Raw genomic sequence first — 23,888 nt, 5'->3', positions numbered from 1 at the left:
AGAAAGGGAAGGAAGAGGTGGGGGGAGGAGAGGGGGAGGGAAAGAAGAAAACAAAGAAACTAAGGTTCAGCTGAAATTTAGCCCTTATCATCCCAGCTATGAGGACTGAGGAGGATTCATTGAGAACTAGCTAGATAAAAAGGTATGTTTTCCCTTCAGAAAGACCTTGGTAGTCTGGATCTACCCTGACTGAGTAGCAGTGATGACCTAGAGAAGCAAACAGCAGGGCTCAGAATGGATGTTCTTCATTGCAGATTGCTTTGCTAGAAAAGTTAACTAAACAATCAAAGAAATATGAGGATTTGGCTTGAGACTCTCATTCAAAGTTAATGGAAGCCCCAGACCTAGTGAATTATGGACTCCATCTGCTGCTATTGACTCTCAGTGAGTTGGAAGTAAATATAGTCTCTGTGTCTTACGCAGATAAGCCATGTGTTTTTCTTGTTATTTTTCCAGTTTTCACAAGTATACTTAATGCAAAATGCAATGTTGTTGTTTGCCTGATGTTCCAACTGGTTGTGGGGTGACACAGCACAAGAAAGTTCTGAAAAAATAAAAAATAAAAGGTTTATCAGCTACATCATTTGAAATAGCAGCTACTTTTGCAGATATAAAATGCATTCTATTGCTATCTCTGCCTCAGATTTCTGAACTCCTGTAGTGAGAAACAGCAAGGACTTCATAGTCCAAAGAAAGAAACAGTAATATAACAGTATCTAAATGGTAGATATTAAGAGCAAATATATATATAGGTAGATAATACAGAAGTAAAAGTACTAAAATTTGTTTTGAGGTATCCTGTATAGAGCCAAAAAGAAAACAGAACACAAGCCTCAAGGAACCATTGAAATGGGAAGAATCCTGTTTTGATTATTTGAACATTCACTGTAGCATTGTATGCCAGTTGATGTAAGGAAAAGCAGATTTAGCTTACAAGAACTGCTAAGTATTGTTTCAGATTTTGGCAGTACTTATTTACTCTTTCACCCATTTAAGAGAGTAAAATTTAACAGTAATCACATAGCTTTTTTCCAGATCAATAAAGTAAGTGATTTTGTGTTCCTGTTCAACAATTCCCAAACAGTCCTTTGTAATCTATGCAATCACTGAAAAGTCCAGGAAAAAAAAATATTTCCTTTCTTTTTTTCCTTTCCTTTCCCTTCCTTTCCTTTCCCTTCCTTTCCTTTCCTTTCCCTTCCTTTCCTTTCCCTTCCTTTCCTTTCCCTTCCTTTCCTTTCCTTTCCTTTCCTTTCCTTTCCTTTCCTTTCCTTTCCTTTCCTTCCTTTCCTTTCCTTTCCTTTCCTTTCCTTTCCTTTCCTTTCCTTTCCTTTCCTTTCCTTTCCTTCCCTTCCCTTCCCTTCCCTTCCCTTCCCTTCCCTTCCCTTCCCTTCCCTTCCCTTCCTTCCCTTCCCTTCCCTTCCCTTCCCTTCCCTTCCCTTCCCTTCCCTTCCCTTCCCTTCCCTTCCCTTCCCTTCCCTTCCCTTTTTCCTTTTCGCTTCGCTTCGCTTCGTTTCTCCTCTCTTCTCTTCTCCTCTCTCCTCTTTTCCTCTCCTCTCTTCTCTTCTCTTCTCCTCTCTTCTCTTTTCCTCTCCTCTCTTCTCTTCTCTTCCTGTCTCATCTTTCATTTCTGCTCTGGATTTTAATTTAGGTCTCCCTCTAAAAGTCTTTTTGTTCTTAGAAGGTGTGTTTTGCCATTATTGTATTCCCTGAGTTGCATATTCAGAAAGAAAGAAAAAAAAAATATATATATATATATATATCATCTAGTACGTCTGAGATCTGTTCCTGGGACTCATTAAGAAATGCAATGGATCCATGAAAACAGGCTTTTAGACTATGGAAGAAAAGTCCTTGGAATAAATTTGACGTCAGAGGAAAATTAAACATAGCATGACTTCACCCTCCCATGGCCCAACATTTCTAGAAACTCTCCCATCTGATACTAGAGACAAAATGGATAACAGGGATATGGCTGATTTTGCTGAAAACAATTTCATGTATACATTTACTCTAATAAAGAATGAGTGAAGGGCTGTTCTGCACATGGGCAGCTATTTTAAGCTTACTTCACTGTGCTCATTGAAGACTAGTGGAGAACAGAGAGCATGTAGAAAAGAGCACATCATAGAATCATAGAGTCATAGAATGGTTGGGATTTGAAGGGAAGTTAAAGATCATCTAATTCCAATCCCCCTGCCATGGACAGGGACACCTTCCTCTAGATGAGGTTACCCCAAGTCCCATCCAACCTGACCTCGAACGCTTCCAGGGACGGGGCATTGACAGCTACTCTGGGTAACCTGTTCCAGCGTCTCATCACCCTCAGAGTAAAGAATTTCTTCCTCATATTTAATCTAAATCTACCCTTTTTTAGTTTAAAGTCTTTTACCCCTTGTTCTATCACTACACCCCCCAAAAATGAGTCCCTCCCCAACTTTCCTGTAGGCCCCTTTTATGTACTAGAAGGCTGCTATAAGGTCTCCCCAGAGCCTTCTCTTCTCCAGGCTGAACAATCCCAACTCCCTAAGTCTGTCTTCATAGGAAAGGTTCTCCAGCTCTTTGGTCATCTTTGTGGCCATCGTCTGGACTCCTTCTAATATGTTTGTATCCTTCTTGTGCTGGGGGCCTCAGAGCTGAACACACTACTCCAGGTGGGGTCTCACAAGAGCAGAGTAGAGGGGAAGAATCACCTCCCTCGACCTGCTGTCCACGCTGCTTTTGATGCAGCCCAGGATACAGTTGTCTTTCTCAGCTGCAAACACACATTGCCAGCTCACGTTAAGCTTCTCATTCACCAGCACTCCCAGGTCCTTCTCCTCAGGGCTGCTCACAATCCATTCTCCACCCGGTCTGTATTTGTACTTGGGATTGCCCTGGCACAAATGCAGGACCTTGCACTTGGCCTTGCTGAACTTCATGATGTTTTCAGAGGCCACCTTTCAAGCCTGTCGGGATCCCCCTGGATGGCATCCTTTCCCCCAGCAATGTAAACTGCACAACACAGCTTGGTGTCATCAACAAACTTACTGAGGGTGCACTCAATCTCTCTGTGCATGTCACCAACAAAGATATTAAACACCACCGGTCCCAATACTGACGCCTGAGGAACACCACTCATTACTGATCTCCACTTGGACATTGGATCTTAATCTTCATCAAATTTATAATGATTCAATCTTTTCATTTTAATGCATATGTTTTAAATATTAAAGATAAAAAGAGAACATGAACTACAATAATTGCTTTTCTAAATTTTTTTTGGAAGTTCCAATCTTTGCAAGTTAAAAGAGGTGGAGGCTGTGGGACAGAGTCTCAACTAGAGTAAATTAAAGTCAATGGAGTGAAGCTTAGTGATTAAGCAATAATTTATTTCTTTGTTATTTATTATGTACTTGCCAGTTTAATGAACTTATGGTAATCTTTTAGGCAACATCTAATGCAACTTAAGGTGTTATATGTGCTCCATCACTGCACCATGAAAGCAGTAGATTTTTTTTAAACTGTGCAGATTTTGATTCTTAAACAAATTGTTCTGAATCCCACATTTGGGAATACAATTTTTCTATTACTTCACCAGTTTTACTATTCTAAGAAAATTAAGCAGTATATTAATAACCAATTTTATAATGCATTTTATATAGATAATAAACTTTCAGACTCTTGGAAAGATGTGTCACACAAAACAGTTCAGTACAATGAAAAAACATGTTTTGACTCTGTCGCAAACCCTTGTGAAAATCACAGACATTGGACAATGTTTTCCTATCAAGTCTACAACACTACACTAGGTATTGTAATATGAATACTACTATCTAAAAAGAGTTAAAACTTCCACTTAAGTTTCATGATGACGTATTCCAAAATAAATTAACTATACTGCATATTCTTTCTTAAAATAAAGTAGTTCAAACCATTATAAAAGTAATACCTTTTTATTACTGTTAATAATCAATGTTTGTCTTTGCCAGTTCTTAGCCAGTTTGATGCTGCTTTCTTATTTTCAGGCCAGCAGACTGACTGGCAAGCCAACCAAACAGCTGCACGACCTGCTAGCTTCAGTTTAAACTTTGAGTGTTCAGCTCTTCTGAAAATCAGGTCAGACAGTTGAGGTCAGAATCTGGACTGCTCTCAGTTCCCTACCATACTAATTTGGAGTGTGCTAAAGAAAAAACAAAGCAGCTGATTGATGAAGTCCTTTCTGTCTTTAAAGCTTGTAAAATTATTGCTAATGATTATTTATTTATTTATTTATTGTTAATACAAGAACACAATTAACTTTTTCAAGATGTAAGCAAATATAAATAAAAACAATATTTGTCTTTAATATGTTGATTTACCTCCTGTAAGTTTGTGTAAATGATATTGATGCAAGAGATCATATAGATGTCACTATTTTTGAGTGCGACTGTTTGGAATTGCTTTGCCAACATATTTTTACGTGAATAAAGTTCATTCTGTTTGTACTGAAAACTAATTTTCCTAAAAATCTATTTCTGACATTAAAGTGATTTCACTTGGAAAATTAGAAATTTCCATTCATTTTCATTTCTTCTATTACTTCATTTGACTAAGCAGACACAAGTACAGAGAAAGTAATTTAAAAAATGTAAATATGGGAAATTTCTCAGAGTCTGTATGTACATTCAAAGGTAAAAAGTTGGAATTCTTTAATGAATAAACCACAAAAAAAAAAAAACTGTCAAGAAACCCCTTTTTTTTTTTCAAAAAAAGTAAAAATTTTGCAAAGTAAAAATTATCAATTCCAACTGTTTTACTCAAGTTTCAAAATTATTATCAACTCATGAGCTAAATATGCTAAATATTTCATTCAGAAAACATCCAGCCTCCTGTCCCTGTAGTTTTTATTTCTAGATTCCAGTAATCCATAGTTGGGTGATTTGGTACATTGAAATTTGAATTTAAATTCTGATTATTCACATTCACTTTCTAAATGACTCTCTATGTTCAATACATATACCTACACTCTTTTATAACATTTTCATAAAATAACTTTTGGGTCAGATTCTGATTTCAGTTACCTAACTGACACTCCAGATATATAACTGCATCTACGTGTGTGCATACAGAGTTAAAAGAGAAAAAGAAATAATTACAGTATTCTTTTAGTCTTAAGAATATGAAAAGCACCTTCTAAAAACAGATAACATCTAACATCAAGAAACAAAAGATATTTTTTTGAAGCTGAAACAAAAGAATGGTTTTGCAGCAATCATTGAAAATAACATTGAGATTATATTTAATTCATTTATTAGGAAGAACTCCTCAGGCACAGGGAAAACCAGACTTTCTTGCTTTATTTTCACTCCTAAACCCCAGAAGCATGATCAGTATCTAAAATGACAACTCTAAGGTTCTTTTACTTTGTTATAAGTATTTGAGTGTAAATGACTTCATATTTTTAAATATTCCTGGCCTAAGAAGAGGTAATAGACTGAGCTTGATCAATACGTTTCATCTTGATTCAGTCTTGCTTCCTGTTCCACTCTGACAATCTGACCTCTTTTTTTTTACTCCAGAAGTTATCCTTTTGCAGCACATGCTACATATATCACTGGCCAGCACACTTAAATTAATTATGTTTTCCTGAAGAAGAAATGAGACAAGAAACTAGGCCAATTATTAACTGTTAACCAACAGAAACACATTCACACTAGTTGTCCCAAATGTTCCCTGTGTCTCTGTTTAAAATTAATCCATCAGAAAATCACATGGAGGATGCTCAAGACCCCCCTCTAATTATTTAAAATTATGTCATTAAATCAGACAACTGCTGGCACTGCAACTCAGCAGGCGCTAATTTAACCCATATGTTTTGGGAATGTTCCTACACCCATTTGTCCTAGCCAGAATTTATGCAAGAATTATTTTTTTTCCCTATAAAATAAAATTTGTATTACAAGCTAACCATACATTTTTAAGTCTGATGGATTCTAAATGGAAGCTGCATAAATATGAGAAAAACTTTAGCTCAGCAAATCATATAATGACTTCTTGGAGACTAATGTTGTAGAAAGGAAGATCCAAAAAGTGCCAAAAATCTGAAGGCTGGAGCACAGGCATGGAAGTCCAGTATACCATGGAATTATGTTTCATAAAAAATATAATCAAGATAAAATACTACAGATATATTACATTAGTCTGGAAATACTTTAGTAAAAATATTAATGTGTGCCTTCATCTCAGCCTCATTTTCACATTCTCTTTCTCCAGTTCTCTCTTCTTTTTCTTCATACTATTTCTTTCCTCGTTTTTTCCTGATTTGTCACATTTTTAATAACTTCCCATATTTCTCTTCTGTTTTATCTTCTCATATTACTTCCTAGTCTTTTCTATGTTCAGTATACCTTCCTTTGAAATCTTTTCATGAAGTAAAGGGATAAAATATGTTTAATGCCTAACACCATTTGGATTTTTGTAAGCCAATGTTTTCAGTACACACAATGCAGTGTAAATAACCTATTTATCAGCTTTTCACACTACTACTTATTCCAAAATGCTTAAGAATTGTAACTAGGACAAGTAACTACTGATTAAATTATGGTGATGCAATAATGAAACTGATTTTTTTCACATTTGGGATTTTTTTTCTTAAAAGCAATAAAATTTTGAGTTTATTAAAATTAATACTGAAGAGAAAAAAAAATTAAAAAAAAAGATTTCTTAGTTGTCTATTTACTATGTGGTTAAACATAATGCCAAAAAGATAAAGCAGGAAGTACTTACCTACACAAAAATATATCCTCATTATTTATAGTTTTGTTTTTTACTGTGATTGTATCAGTGCATGATTTAGGTGGTTTATTTGTTTTGTTGTTGATCTTGTTTTTTGTGTGTTTCTTTCTGTTTTGTTATTGTTTTTGTCTCTGAAACAACAACTTGCCATCTGGACATGCTAAAAGTGCATAAAATAAATAAGACACATGCAGAAACAATAACCTCATTCTTCAAACTTTCTTCATTTGGGTCTATACATTTTTATGCAATTTGCACTCCTCAACTATCATTTGGATTTTGTTTTTGTAATTGTTCATCATCATGAGACTTAAGTATATAATTCTGTATTAATAAACACTTCAGCCAATTAAAGAATAGGTATCTCTCTAAAGGAAATCCAGGGGATGTATGCAGTTTAGATTAGGATATTTTTCTTCATTCTTACAAGCAAATTGAGAATTGTAAACAACACTTTTTTTAAGAAAAATCAAAATACAATATTACTAAAGCAAGCCCATTCTTTTGACTATTCGACTTTTCCACAAATTTAATGTTCTTGTCTATGTCATATGATAGAGAACAACAGTGAACTTGATTAAAGCTTGGTTACAAAATCTGATACATGAGACTAAAATCTTGGTGCCTCAAGGGAGAACTTCACTAAGCCACAGGCTTTGGGATCTCATCCCAGGCAAACCATTCCTTCCTTTGCAGAAAGAGTTTTGAGATCTTACAGCCTGCATTCCAGTAAAGTTCTTAAAGCCTTAACTGGCAAAGGCTTTCCTTAATTCCTTTACAAAGTATTAGGTGAACATTAGTCTCTTCTCTCCCTGATTGACATGAAGCTAACAAAAGACAACAACAGTGGAGACAGAAACTGGAATTTAAGAAAGTAATGGATATGTATCTATAGTTATTTCCATAGAAAATTCCCAAAACTGGACTGGCTGAACAAATGGTATGAAAAGCTGAGAAATGGAGACTCTACAGTAGCTGCAGGGGGAGAAGAGCTTACCCATAAGTTGATTCTGCTATGAAAACTTGAAAGTTACTGATTGCTTTAAAAACAGTCAAGACAAACTCTAAATCCCTACTGAGTGCTCATCTCCCTTCACATACTCTCAGTGGAGATATATGTTACCATCTGTTTAAAAAATTCACCTGTACAGCTGTTTTCCTCAGGTAGAACATCAGAGATAAAACCAGATATGAATATTTTCATTGGGTTACTTAAAACATAACTAAAAACTAGAACAGCAAAGACATACTATAATTTATATATCTTTTCAGAAATTATTTACAATTTCTCCTTCTCCTCTGAGCAGCTGTAAAACATTCTTGCATTCCTTTCTTATGCCTAGTGAGATCCAGGAAGGACAGCTTTGCCTCAGCTTTGCCTCAGGGGACACATGGCATGACACACATATGATACAGCATACTTTCATGAAGGTGAATATATATTATCTTGTTAAAAAAAAAAAAAGTTAATATAAAAAAAAATAGGACCTGATTAATGAAATAAATAGTTTATATTCCACTAAATACAATTAAGGTTTATTTAGTTCAAATCTAGACATCTAAACATCTAAAATTCAATTGAATGTTTCCCTGCATGTGTCTTCTCCATGTCTGTCTTTCTGCAGACTCTAACAGTGTTTCATTCCACAGGTTATGTTGGATTATTTTATATCTGCCATAGTGAGGAGCTTCTGATACACAATAAATAATTTTTCTGTTGTACTTCAGGTTTTTGACAGAATCCATTTGGAGTTTGCATTACATATCTTATGACTCAGTTTGAACCCTAATAAAATCAACAGAAAGTCTCCCAAGTATGTGCACTGGAATTATATTTAATCTTTGTTTTTGTAGGCTGTGGTTTTCCAAAGCATCTCTCCTCAACCTCAGTTTTGAGGAGTTTGTAGTAAAAATGCATGTTAGTACATGGTCTTGAACTGAAAACATGCTTTTATAAATATAAAAATAATTTTTATATTAACCACTTAGCTGCAAGGTAAGTGTCAGATACAAAAATGGGTAGTGGAAATGGTTGGAGTAAATTCTTTCTGAAGCATTGCCACTCCTATTGTCTAATCCTCTTCCCCTCTCCACAGGACTTTTATTGCACAATATATCTTAAAGCAAAATTCTTCTTTAAGATCAATAGAAAGAAATAGGAAGAGTTTAACAAAGAAACACTCTCTTTGGAATAAACATTGTTTACAGATCATTTTGTAGTCTTACTCTAGAGTTGGTTTCATAATCCAGAGCTGGTTCAGAGCTTTTATAAATCATTCACTATCTGGATCGACTAAAAAGAATGTAGCTGTTTTAGCTAAAGAATGCAGAAAGAAAAATGAAAAACAAAATGGTTAAATGAGCAATACGATTTTTTTCCTTAAGCTGTTTTAGAAAGTACTCTTGAAAATAGCATACTGTGAGTTGATATTAATCATATGAGGACAGATCATGTTAAAAAAAAAAAAAAAAAAAAAAAAAAAAAGCCTAGCGATCTAATTCCAAACTTCAGAAGGACTGTGAATCCTGTTAAATTTTCATTTCCATACTTCCCAATTATTTTTATATTGTAAAATTTACTTTTGATGATGCTCAGAACCATAAATCATTTTATTTTACAGCCCTTCAGTCTTAGGATTTATGAATACAGAAGAAAATCTGTTTCCTATTTGTATGCTCTACTGTTTGGAATTACATACTAGCAGAAGAAAATCTTTCCTTACACAATCGTGATAACACAAAAATATATGAAAGTGTCCTTGCTTTGGTATGACTAGTCAGCCTCAATTGGGAAGATCTGGTATGTTATTTTACTTGAACTTTGAACTATAAGTTCTTGGTTTAGAAAAAGAAGAATGGTATTACAATATATATGTGGGTCATTTACTCCATTCTGTTTCTGTTTTGTAACTTCAATTTACCGTGAGACTCACAGGCAGAGGATCGACTGTTCCCAGTTTAACATGAATTTCTATCAACTTTATCTCAGTTAATTCCCAGTCTGGGCACTTGTTCTCTTAGGTTTTAAAATCTTTATTTATTTATTTATGTTCAGTCCAAAATTCTACTGTGGACCTCAGTTACTCTTTTCCAATGCAAATAACTATGCATTTGTCAAGAATGTGTCATTTAAAAGAAAAGAATTTTCATCAAAAAAAAATCTCCGTCTCCTATCACTGCATTCGAAGAAACTTGCTGCTTTTCAAGTATATCACAGAAACACTTACTAAATATACCTGTCTTCCTTGCATTAGCTTTAGAAAAGTCTCTGTCTAACAATGGGGCTAAATTATTATAAAGTTTTCTTTTGTTTCTAATACACTTAAACATTTAAATAATTTGGAAGAATATGTGTACAATTTATATAGATTTCATTGACCCAACTGGAATTCTGTAGTGTAACAGCCAACCAAGATGCTTCTGCAATCACTGGATTTTTTTTTTTATAAAGATATGTGATCCTTTACATGCTGAAAATTTAGATCTGTGAGCAAGAAGGGTGATAAAAAATATCAAAGGTCCATCAGGTATCTATTCAAGCCATTATAGTGAAGACAAATTAGTCTCTGAAGGCTGTGACAAATACAAGAAAATGTAAGTCTCTTCATTTTATGGTGTCTCTTCCTACGGGATTTCATGGAAAACTTTTAAATATAGTTACTTGAGTTTGCTTTCAATGAAATTGAAGAACACATCTTTAGTCTTAGACATATCAACCATTCTTCTGCTGTCAGACAAGACAATTTCATAAGAGCACCACAAGCTTCACAATTCTGCCCTGGACTGACTAGGTAAAAAAAAAAAAAAAAAAAAAAAAAGAGAAAGATAAGGAACACATGAAATCAAAAGAGTAAAATATCCAAAGTGTAATTTTCTTCTCTTTTAAAGTTATGAGAAGACTAATATAAGCTAGGAACATCAGCAGGATTTCCAGGGTCTTGATCCTACAACGTTTTCTGTTGAACAGCCTAAGGTACCCACAGAAGACCACTGAAATCAAAAAGTTACACTCTAAAACAGATGTCTGCCCAATTTCCATTGCAATACAAATGCAATGAATTGAGGGGGGGGGGGGGGGGGGGGGGAGTAAATGAAGTAATGCTTATTTTACAAAGCAGTAATTAAAATAATTGACATTTTCATTCATTCACATGTATAATTAACCAAAAATCCATTCTTAAAGCATAATTTATCTCTTGCAAAATATGTGCTTTATACTGATGTGTGAATGCCCTAATGCTTGCATCTAAATGGCATTCCTGTTCTGTTAAGTGATGTTTCAATCAATGGCACTCCAGTTTAGTTTCACATACTTAACAGGCTACATCATCTTTCACAGATACCTCCCTCACAGTTTTCACAAAGATTTAGAGGAACTTCTGTTTTTCTTTGGCTTTTTTTCAGAGACAGAAGTTGAAGCAGGGCATGTCTATGATGCACTGTGGAGTACTGCACAGAATTTCTGAAGTCCTGCCTCTCAGCACCTCCTGATTTCATGGAGAAGACTCATACCACTTCATCTTAGGAGTCTCCCCATGGGAGGTTTCCATCTAGGCATGCCCAATGAGAAACCAGGTTACCAAATGTGCACTATTGGTTACATAACAGTTTTTCTGAGCATGTATTATAATCTATTTCAATAGTTTCTTCAGGATATGGATCTTTTGCAACAACTGTATATACAACTACTGAGGTGGTATACATTTCAGGATTTGACACTAAAATGCCTGGGAATAAAATAGAAGATGGGACAACTTAGCTTGACTGAATCAAGTTTTTATATATAAATATGTATTGCATAAATGCTGTCAGCACTGAATATCTCTGGTCGTGAGACAAAAGCTGAATAAACATTAATTGATTTCAATTAAATTAATAAAAAACATGTTGAATTTAATTAGTTCCAAGAGAAAAAATGACTAAACACCCAGGCATAGTTAAATATCCTTGTCCAACAAAGGCCATACATGGTGTAATAAAGTAAAAGTCAGTTCAGAGACTGAGGGATAAAATTGCTGATGTACTAACTTTCATTCATTTCTTAAATACAACCATTCACTGGCACAATTTAACCTTAAAATCTCGCAGAGCACAAAGCCAAGAACACAAAACGGAGCTAGTATGGACCTTCCAGATGCCTGTCTTCTAGCAGATAATGATCCTGCATGGTGAGGGGGGGTTGGAAATAGATGATCTCTAAGGTCCCTTCCAACACAAACCATTCTATGATTCTCTGATCTTAAACAGAGAATTGTTCCTTTGCTTATTCCCTTCAGAGCAGATGAAAGTGTATTCAATTTAGACAATTATACAAGTCTCATTCCATTTCTGCTATTTCTCATTCAGCATCAGAAAATCATCTCTTTAATCCCTTGGATTTATGATGTTATTCTGCATCACCACCTTGGTCAGTTTCTTACTTACCTGTCTTGGTTAGAAAGGTTTTCCCACAAACATTTCCATTACTATCTCATGATGCTCCTCCACTCTGTTCCTTAAATGTATCATTTAGCTAAAAATTGCTACATAAAATTATATAAAATATAGCAATGCTGAGCAGTGTGTCCCTGCAATTTACCATGTGTAGCATACTTCTTGTCTTAAACTGCATTCTATAGCTCAGAGGCTATTTTGTGCCCTAAAACACCTGGCATGCTGTGGTTCTGGTCCACTGAATCAGGTGCTATTTAATGTAAGGCATTAATTTGGGTTTTTGTTATTAAACAAACATTCTGTCTACCTTCATTACAGTGGAAGAGTTATCTGAATATGTGTATAAAATATTGCATTTACCAAATTGCACTATAAATAATGCAAATAAAGCACGAAGAGACTATAGTAAAATTTTGCACAGCATACTTGTTTTTTGAAACCTAGAAAAATTCTCCAAGACAAATCTAAGTTGGCTGCTACAGAAAGTTGGCTTAATACCTCAAAAGAGAGTCCAGGGCACTTGTTCAAACAAATCCTGTACCCCTGGCTCTTACTGCAGCTAGAACAAAGGAAATATAACCAGGCCATGTTTTAAAAAGTGACTCTGAAGTGAGGGGTTATGTGAAAGATGTATATTGGCAGGGGTGATTCAGATCTTCAGTTCCAATGCACTCCACCAAAATAGATTCAAGCTACTTGAACTTTACATGACTGCATCTAATTTTTCTCAAGGAGTTATCTGAACAGACATGATGAAATGTAACAATAGGTATAGTAATAGTACTATACCTTTAGGTATAGTAATAGTACCTTTCATTGTTTATTTATCTTTGGCTGTAGTGTAGTATGCTATAGGATTTGTTTTCTCCTTGTCATATTAACGGTCTTCTGTTGGTTGCGCCATTTAAGTTTTACTATCTATAACAAAGGCAACGTGAGAATTATGAAGTCATTGTCTATAAACGTTGCCTTCCTTGCACACATATTTGTGTTTGAATCACACTGTTCTACTGAATATACTTTGAAGTTCAATGCTAACTTGATTGCTTATGTAGAAAAAATTGGTTTACATTCACATTATTTGTTAGTATTTAGAAGCAAAAATAAAAATAACTAACTAACAAAATAAATAAATAAATAAATAAATAAATCTGAATAAATCTGGTGTCTCTCAGTTTCAGAGGCACTGAGTGAACTTTAGGCTTTTCAAGATTTTCAAACAGGATGAAGAAGCATTACCATACTTGCCTGATAATATCTATCTATCTATCTATCTATCTATCTATCTATTATGAAAGGGAAATGAGCAAGATCTCATTGAAGTATATCAGTGACTGCTACTAGGGAGTGCTACTAGTTAGGGAGTGCTTTTTAAAAAGTATTTATGAACATAAAACAAACAAACAAACAAAATGTTCACATTATTATTGCCAATGTGTTTTTAATTGAAATTTCAGTGTAGTAAAGAATAAAAACAGGTGAGCAGATGGAAACATGGGTATTAATTCTTGCTTTGGTACCAACATTATTTTAGTACTGAAATTCTTAGTTGAAATCTATTTTATGAAGGCCATGAGGAATCCTTGGAACTCAAGAAATTCCACTTCTGAAAAAAAAAAAATTAGTTTTATTCTTGAACTGAAATCAAGAAAATATTGAATCAAGGCTTAAATGCTGCTGATCCAAAAACTGAAATATTTTAGAAGCTGGAAAATAATATCTTTTATTTGGAAGGTCCTAAGGTAAAATAAGTTCAGAAGTTATCCTGAATAAAATGAATATGTGAGAGATGACGTAAAAAGAATGAGTAGCTAGATTGAAAACATACAGAAAAACAGCAGTTTATAACACTGTTTTAGAAACAGGAAAAGACAGCTGGGCTTCAAAGAACTGTGCTGAAGAAAAGAGACAACTATCAAATCTGCTAAATAGAGATGATATTTTGGAAGCTCTCTAAGGTGGTTCCTCAACTGTAACATCTCAGAGTATATTGTTCTAGTTCTGCTGACTTTGAATGACAATAAATACCTGCCAAAAATCAACCTGCAATCTACTTTTCAACAAAAAATATAAGACTACTAACTGAGTGAGAAGAACAAACTCGAAAAAATGCTTTTAAAATGTGAATAACTGTGGTATTTTGGATTCTATCCATATGAAATACTGCTCTTTTTCAAATACATGTGAGCATTTACTGGTATTAAACAGCTCTGGGAATTGTCACTGTCATGAAGGAGATTAGTGTCGTGTGCTTTCCTCATGGTATTTTCAACTTCTGAACCAGCCAATAACTAAATTTTCATAATGAAAAACGTTTGCAGTACTAATACTGATCTCATTTCTCTCTTAAATGCTAAATGAACTTTAACCTTTTGAATCTAAAAACTCTTCTTTAGAAACCAAAATCTTATCATTCATACATAGAAACAGAAAATATTGGACTTGCTAGTATCCAAGTAAAACATTGTCTTTGAAAATGAACAGGTGATAACACTATTTACATCACTGTCTTTTCTTTTTAATCTTCTTAGATTCTTTCCAGCAGGTTTATTTTCAGACACATTAATAGAATGCTCAAAGAACAACCTGTGCCAAAGGTTTATTTACTCTAGAGAAATCAGCAGTGTTTTTTTACTTCCAGACTGGACTTTTACAACCACTCTTACGTGAACATCTTTTTTTTACTAAGTGAAATGAGGTGGTTTTGCATACTAAATAATGATCTATGCTATATGCATTGCATTTCTTAGTCACAGTTATCATCAATAGCATCTCAGAATTCAGGGCATCTAGGAAGGAAGAATTAGTTTCCCGAAAGAACTCTATTCTGAACATTAAAACTCTAGTCACTCTGTCGACTGTTAATGCACATGTATGTGTGCATGCTTCTTTTTGCATTGGAAATCTTATGAAAGCTGATCTGGGACAGATTTAGAAATCCAGCTAATGCCAGATCCTAACTCAAAGGCTTTTTTATCTGTTTTTCACATCACAGGCAAGTGAATGACAACTTTAATCACCTTAGTTGTTGCTGAATTTTAATTAATACTAATCAATACCCATATACTTTTTTTTTGGGGGGGGAGAGAGAAAAAAAAAAAAAGTTGTTATTGTAAGCCAATCCAGAATTATCTATAAATTTAATTTAATGTGAATGGACAGAAGGTATTATTTCCATTCAGTTTATCAACTGATTTCTGTTAATCAAATTCTGTCCTGATTTTTCTATGCTAATAATAATAGAGAGGAATTATTGATGTGTTTTTCCATGTACACACTGTATGTTAAACGATGGACTCAGTCTACATAATAACGTGAAAAATCTGAAGCTATTTAAATTGAATTAGGAATCCAGAAAATTAATCTCTAAATGATTAGTTCCTAGTTTCCAGTTATGCTGTCAATGGATGAAGATATAAGTCATTACAATAAGCACTAGCTAACTGACAATTTTTTTTCTGAGCATTCTCAAAGTCAAGTTAAATTCTGAATGCTCACGAAGACTGAAGTTTTCTTCTAAATATGGAATAAGTCTCCATGGATTATGTTGTGATATTTTAGCAGAAAAGTACTGGGATATTTCAAGACTTTCATTATGTATATTGCAGAATTGTCCCTGAGTCAAAACTAATGAACAAATTTTCACTTCTATACCTGATTTATCTTCAGTAGCACTCTCCTGGCCAGATTTTGTACCCCAGGGGAAACCCATCTGTACTTGCTACTAAATGTTATTATGATAGTGCCCTGTGACTGCCTTTAAACAGGCCAGGCAGGATGCTTGCCTAGGAACATCCCCAAGGTACTGTCCTAGGAGAGTTGCTGGATTATTTCTTGAAAGGTCATGATGTACGTCTCTGACTTAAGTCAGGCAGGGCTTTTTTCCTCTCAGAATGCTCTTGTCATTTGTATTTCACTACTTGCAAAGGAAAAGTGCAGGAAAAAAAGCATTTTCCTTTAGTAAATTTAGGATAAGTTATGTCTTGTTTTATCAGGAAAGTCAAAAATGTTGATTATGAAGTTCTTCCTTTCCCTATGGAAACAAACAAATAAAACTTATTATTTCAGATTGTCAGTTCATACCTTTTTACATCAGTTTCCAAACTGAATTTGCTAACATTTGTAATGACACTAGCACTTGGAAAAGAAAAAAAAATAAATTAAAAAAAAAAAATGTAGATAAGCATATTTAGAAAATATGCATACCTTTCTTGAGACCTGAAAAGTTTTCCTTTAATATAGTATTTAAAATGATTTCACGTGCATCCCAGATACTTTGGAATGTCACATTTATAAATGAAATTTTGTTGGGATATAATTAAACTAAATTCATAAGGCAAAAGTCTACTATATCAAGCAAAGGAGGCACCCATAGGAGGTATGCTTCCAAAATTTTACCTCTTCTTTCAGCAAAAGATTCAAAAGACTTGGGATTGAGTGTCAATGGCACAATCTAGATTAGTCTGTCCTAAATCAGTTTTTATTTATAAACTGTAATTTTAAACCTATCTTTGAGCCCCCTGTTTTAAAATAGTAAAAATTCCTGAAGGACTTAAGGGTTTGTAGAACTGTGGCTCATTAAAAGGACTTCTGCCTATTTTTACTGACACTTCTACATAAACTTATAAAAAGTTTTCTTTAATAAAGCAGCTTGTAGTAGAACAGGAGTGTACTCAGTCATGTTTGTGGAATGTCTTTTGTAAAAAGAAAATATTTTGGAAGCTACATTCATGGAATGAACACAGATTCCAAATCTGACTTTGTCCAGTGAAGATGCTAATCAGAAATGTACTTAAAAGACTGAGTAGAAAGAAAATCCAGAACTCACTCGAGTCAGTGTCGAATTCTTGTGAGCTGCCAACAATTCAGTAAGATTTTTTCCTTCCAACAGGAGCAGAATCATAAACTTGGCTTAGTTCTGTAGGTATAAGCTTGACCTTACTGAGACTCACTGAGTTAATGATAAATAATGAGATCACCTGTAACCTTAGGAATCATGATAAATAAAGAAAGGAGCAAGTGAGAATCCTTTTAAATACAGAGGAAGACTGTGCCATCTTTGCACAGGTTTGGTTGACTGGCGTAACACAGAAAGTGAACTGAACATCACTGCTAGTTCTTACTTGTGGCAAGAATTCAATCTCCTAGGTGAACATCTTATGCAGGCACTGACTCAACTGCACCAGACTAAACAGCTGCATCAGTTTAAGGTTTAAACCCCTCATCTTTCTGCTTTGTTTTTATGCCAGAAGTTATGAAACAGAACCAGGGGTAATAGAAGCAAATATGTTTATGCCTCAATACAGATTCATTGGTGCAACTCCAACACTTCCAGCTTCAGTTGCCAACACATTTATTCTATCACTCATTTTTAAACTGTCCAGCAAAGTGGTAAGGTAAAAAAATAGAGACACTATGTTAAAAACATCACAGCTAGATTTTCCAGAGGTGTCAGTCCTCTGGATTTTAATAGCTTATTTCAGTGACCTTAGTGATTTACTTAATACATTTTTTAATGTTACATTTTTTGCACTATATCTCTCATTACAATGTTCTTGTGAACTCATTAAGCACCTTATGCCAACCAGGGACAAAGTAGCAGTGTTCACATCCTCTATTTTTTCTCTCTTTCAACTACCAGGAAATTAACCTCCAAAAGCCAATAACTATCCAGCTTCTTTCAGTTAAAAATGAGTAGGTACCCCAAGAGTTTGCAGAGGAAAGAGAACAATTTGAAGCTTGTCAGTTGTTGACTCCATCTTAAGCTTTGTTATTTCATCTTCAGAATATCTGCACTTTCATAAACAAGAATAATGATACTTTCATGGACTTGTTGCCACAAATCTCAAATCTCAAGCACGTGAACAAAATGAAACACTTCAGGCTGGGTCCTAACCAGTGTATCAAGGAAACAACAACAGCTCATGCCAGCTCAATGTGTAATATTTCCTTTTGATTTTTCCAAGCATAATTTTTTTTTTTTTTTGGACATTTGGTGATTTTCTGCCCTCAAAGTGCTGTTAAGCTTGCCGATGAATACCAGAATATCAGGGAAAAAAAAAAGTTTTCAAACTGTATTCAAACCTGCTCCTGCACAAGACACTTAAAACAACTAAATGTGCACTTACACATTCTCCTGCTTCCCTTTGCTTAGAAATTGCTTAGAAACTAAACACAGTTGAAACAAACACTTCAGTAAGCTCCCTGAAATGACCCAAAGCCAGATTTCATTTTATTTTTTATTTTTTTCCTAAGAGGCTGAAAGTACTTAGGTCATATTACAGTTCATAAAAGTTTGTTTGTTTGTCTGCCATAGCTGCAGATGACAGAGATCCAAAAACCTATTGAGTTGAATAGGTTTTGGATTGACTATAGGGAAAGGATTTCCACTGTAAATAGGAATGTTAAAAACAACAAGACTCCAGCTTCAGAAAAATGGTTCCGGCCTCTCTTTTTCTCCCTTGCACACAGACATATTTGCCTAGGATCAAATTCTGTCTCCTTTGTTCATGTTAGATAACTATAAAATCACTTAAGCTATTCAAAGAGCAAGGTGTAATCAAATATGAATGAAGCCTTAAATACTTGCCTGAGAGGTGGGAATTTTCCCTTCAGGCCTTGTTGAAAAGTTATCAGACACACCCTCAAATGAGGTCAATAGATTCCCAGGTGTTTTTATATACAATATAGTCATCAAAATAAAGCCCTTGCATTAAAATCACATTAAATTGCAAAGTCAGGTACTCAGTGGCTACAGTATGCCAAAATCCAGCGTTGCCCTTTCTTCACCATATAGAAATAACCTAGCCTCAGTCTGGCTGTGCTTTTCCAGGACTATAACTCACAGATGCAGAGTGACTATTCCAGACAACACTCACCAACACATGCAAGTCTCAGACTTCCTTAGAACAGCTGAAAACAGGATTGAATCTGTTACTAGGAACAGAGGACTGAGGCAGAGCAGCCAAGTAGCTTGCTGATATCAATCATTTATTTTCAGCTTTCAAAAGAAAAGAAACATTTTAAGAGGGGCAGGAGTGCATGGGGAGAGTAATGGGAAGAGAGAAAGGAAGAGGGAGAAAGGAAAGGGAGCTCTGACTCAGTCAGTGAATCTCCCTGTTATGGTGGTGGTTTTTTTTGTTGTTGTTGTTGTTTTTTTTTCCCTCAGCAAAAGTTCAGAATTTTTGCAAACTGGAGTTTTTCTGAACTGATAACTTAAGCAGCCCAAGGAGAAAAACAGTGATTTTCATTTTTTTTCCCTGATAATCCAAACAAGTTTGTTTTTGTTTTTGTTTTTGTTTTTGTTTTTGTTTTTTAATTGGATTCATTAAATCCACAGATTTCTGTGTTAGCAAGATATTAATCTACCAGGATAGTGCATAAATGAACTTGAAACAGGGAAAAAAAAAAAAAAAAGAAAGAAACTAAACATATTCTTTTTTTTCAAAGAGAAAGATGAAGTTACATGTTGAACACAATGACTAAGATTTATAGAATTACCTTAGGAAATAAACATTGGATGCTTAAGACACACAAAGTGATTGAAGCTCTTACAGGGGGACTTTGTGCAACCATCAGGACTTTCCAGAGATTGTGGAGACTTACCTGCTCATTCTGGCTCTGCCACTGGCTTATTTGGTAATTACGGACCACCCATTTCTACTTCGGTCATTTTACAAATGTCCTTCTGATTCACTTTGAAACTAATGGAAGAGAAACATTATATGAGATATGCTTTACTCAATACTTTAAAAAAAATAAAAATCTGGTCACTAAATATAAAGGATGCTGTTTCAATGTATATGAGACACATTATTAGGATGTCTCATATGTGACAGCCAATTGACATACAGGCAGAGAAAACCTCTAGGCTGAAATCTATCTCACAAAAACACCTACATTTAAATGCTACCCAGTATGTGAGGTAAAAGAAAAGATAACGTCGATGGAACCTGGAGAGTTATTTGGTATGGGATTCAGAGACCCCCACACAGGCATAGGCAAGAAGTGCCATTGGAAATACTTTGGGTAGCCTACCTTGCGTCCAGCTGCCAGAAGAATATGACTGTCCCAGAAGTTCTGCATCATATCTGCCACCTCCATGCAACTGAACCAGTTACCCTAACATATCTAAAAAATTAAATGCACATGCTCTTAAAACAAATATTGCCCCAAATAGTTATTTACTTTGAAGGTATTTACTTTAGGATGAGTTGAATAGCCCCCTAGGTGTCATTGACTACACTGTATAAAGATTCAATTCAGTTGCCCTTTCATTGGGATGTTTAGTGCCATCTAGGATGCCTTCAGGTGTCCTGCCTGGACTCCAGTCAATGGTCCAAAAGAGAACTATGTTCCTATGGATCCCGTATCTGACCTGCCTCATCCACATGGTCATTTGGGTTACCCTGGAGCAACCATCCCAAATGTCACTACAAGCTTGTGTTGGATGATGGACACAGACTGTAATGGGAGCTGAGATGCTTATTTCATATGTAGGCACTTACATTTAGATGTTTCAGGTTATAAATTGGATCTTATCCCTGTTTTCCAAACCCCAGTAGGATTTTAAACTTAGAATAGATGTCAGGTTTCTCTGTACTAACACTAAGGCAGATTTGTGAATGCACAACAGCAGAACCTGTGACATCTGCAGCATTTTGGTACTTAAAATCAAAACATACAGCATGTGGCAATGGCCAAAATTAAAACCCAATATCCAAACACAATTATAAAGATAGATGTCACGAGTATAATCCCATTCTTATCACTTCTCTCAGTTAAAGATATTGGACTGAGATAACTTGAAAAACATTACGTTCTTATTCCATACATTATTCTGTGAAATAGCACACTGTTTGAAACCAAAACTTCCTGATTAAAACCCAATGTATCTACTGCATCCTGGTGTAGCTATATTAAAGGCAAACACATGATTTCAGTACTATGGACTATATCTGAATTAAACATCTGCCTAGTATTATAACATCTCTATAAAAAACTATTAGACCATCAAATTATCATTTTGCAAAGCCGGGGAATACATCCTATCTGTGGGGAATTTTGAGTATTAGACTGATGTAATGTTTGTTCTTAGCCAAGTAAACTTTATGCTATTTTCTTTTTTTCATTACATATAAATTTGTACATGCATTGTCTATACATTGTATACACTAAGTAAGGCCAGGCCTTATTCGCAGCTGTGAAATTAATCATCCTTTATGCACAGGGATTTCAGGGAAAATTTTTTGGTATCAGTATTCAGACTCCTTAAAGTGTTCATTTTGTTGTGTGGTAAAGCTTTAAGGCCAGACAATGCAAATGATAAATTAAATCAATGATTATGTAACAAACTCAAAGGACAGAGGATTAAAGGTACAAGAAAAAAAAAAAAAAAGCAAAAAGCTCACAACTACTTCAAATATATAAAAAAGCATAAACTTACACCCTTCAAAGCATAAGTAAACCATTTAATGCATTAAATGTTTGACATAAAATATTTACCTCATAAGGAGTTCCTTCAGCAATTTCCTTCTCTGATGCAGACGGCAGTGTACAACAGCAGAAAGATGTCTGTCCTGCCAGAATGTGCAGGTGACAGGAGCTCACAGGGAAAAAGATCAGTGGGTGCCTCTTAAAATGCAAATCCAAATTAGTTTGTGAACTGCTTCTATGTGTCATAACACAAAAAGGGCAGCAAATTCATTTTTTACTGTCATATATCCTGAATTGCTATTTATGCTGTTGTTCTACCAGTGATTTTCTAAAATTACTATTATCATGAGGCAACAGAAAACAAAGGAGTTACAATTTGTCTTTATTTTACAATAAAGGAAATAAAACCTCTGGGTTCTAAACATGATTTTTCAGTAAAGGAACATCTATCCATTTCAAATGTGGAACCATTTCTTCTTCTAGTAAAGGAATATCTATATCTTTCACATATGGAACCATTTCTACTTCCAGATATGTTGTTTGGGATTGTTGGTAAGAAATCAATAATTAGGAGGTGTATGCACTGGCATTCATTGCTAGTGACTTATAAAACTCTAGAAAAACATAGAGTCATAGAATGGTTTGGGTTGGAAGGGAAGTTAAAGATCATCTATTTCCCCCCTGCCATTGGCAGGGACACCTTCCTCTAGATCAGGTTGCCCCAAGTCCCATCCAATCTGGCCTTGAACACTTCCAGGGATGGGACATCCACAACTCTGGGCAATCTGTTCCAGTGTCTCATCATCCTCAGAGTAAAGAACGTCTTCCTAATGTTTAATGTATATCTACCCTTTTTAGTCTAAAGCCATTCCCCCTTGACCTATCACTACACCCCCCGAGAGAGTCCCTCCCCAGCTTTCCTATAGGTCCCTTTTAGGTACTGGAAGCCTGCAATGAGGTCTCCCCAGAGCCTTCTCTTCTCCAGGCTGAACAACCCCAACTCCTTCAGCCTGTCTTCATAGGAAACCTGCTCCAGCTCTCTGAACGCCCTTGTGCCCCTCCTCTGGACATACTCTACCAGGTATATATGTCTGTCTTATGTTGCAGGACTCAGAGCTGAATGCAGTGGGGTCTTATGAGAACAGAGTAGACATGGAGAATCACCTCCCTCGACCTGCTGGTCACACTTCTTTTGAAGTAGCTCATCACAATGGTGAGCTTTCTGGGCTGCAAGTGTATATTACCAGCTCACGTAGAGCTTTGCATCCACCAGTACCCCTAGTCCTTCTCCAACAGGATGTTGTCTATCCACTCATCTCCTAGTCTGTATTCATTTTTGGAATTGTTCTGATCCAGGTGCAGGACCTTGCAATTGGCACTGTTGAACTTCATGAGGTTCACACAGGTTCACCTCTCAAGCCTGTCAGGGTCCCTCTGGGTGGCATCCCTTCCCTGTAGCATGTCAACCACTTAGCTGGGTGTCATCCACAAACTTGCTGAGGATGCACTCAATCCTAGTGTTCATATTGCTGACAAAGATGTTGAATAATACTGGTCCCAGTACTGGCTCCTGAGGATCACTACTTGTTGCCAGTCTCCACCTGAGCACTGAGCTGGTGACTGCAGCTGAGTGTGACCATCCAGCCAATTCCTTGACCACCAAGTGGTCCATGCATAAAATACATGCCTATCCAAATTGGAGACAAAGATGTTGTGCAGGACAGTGTTGAATGCTTTGCACAAATCGAGGTAGATGACATCAGTTGCTCTTCCCTTATCCATAAATGCTGTAACCCCATTGTAGAAGGCCACAATTTTTTTCAGGCATGATTTTCCCGTAGTGAAGCCATGTTGGCTGTCACCAGTGACCTCTTCATTTTCCATATGCCTTAGCACATTTTCCAGGAGGACCTGCTCAATGATCTTGTCAGGCACAGAGGTGAGACTGCCTAGCCTGGAGTTCCGTCACTGTTTCTTTTTTCTTTTTTTAAAAGTGGGGGTTATGTTTCCCTTTTTTTTTTCCAGTCAGTAGTAACTTCACCAGACTCCATGACTTCTCAAGTATGATGGATAGTTGCTTAGGGACTTCATCCACCACTACCAAAGGACTTATAGGACCTATATTCCCCTGGTACAGAAGCTATAGACAAAGCAAAACTCCCATAGAACTGAAAATTACACTAGACAATGAAGAAAACCAAGTCCTGCATATTTATCTGATTTTTTTTTTTAAGAGATCTAGAGAGGCTTTCCAGATTTAGAAATGT

General features: G+C 35.5%; 2 long non-coding RNA genes across 2 annotated transcripts; one reads left to right on the top strand and one right to left on the bottom strand.

The window, feature by feature from the left end:
* Positions 1–288: 288 nt before the first annotated feature.
* LOC118249452 (uncharacterized) lies at positions 289–21,852 on the bottom strand. Its single transcript, XR_004779054.2, has 4 exons — positions 21,691–21,852; positions 20,224–20,316; positions 19,792–19,889; positions 289–544 (listed from the first exon to the last, which is right to left on the bottom strand). It is a non-coding gene; the product is annotated as an uncharacterized LOC118249452 (long non-coding RNA).
* Positions 7,030–11,598, top strand: LOC118249453 (uncharacterized). Its single transcript, XR_004779055.2, has 3 exons — positions 7,030–7,693; positions 8,097–8,184; positions 11,158–11,598. It is a non-coding gene; the product is annotated as an uncharacterized LOC118249453 (long non-coding RNA).
* Positions 21,853–23,888: the final 2,036 nt, after the last annotated feature.

Source organism: Cygnus atratus, chromosome 1 (genome assembly GCF_013377495.2).
Source record: "Cygnus atratus isolate AKBS03 ecotype Queensland, Australia chromosome 1, CAtr_DNAZoo_HiC_assembly, whole genome shotgun sequence".
NCBI classification, from domain to species: domain Eukaryota; kingdom Metazoa; phylum Chordata; class Aves; order Anseriformes; family Anatidae; genus Cygnus; species Cygnus atratus.
Note: the sequence above shows the minus strand (reverse complement) of the source record. Positions and strands in the feature narration are given on the sequence as shown.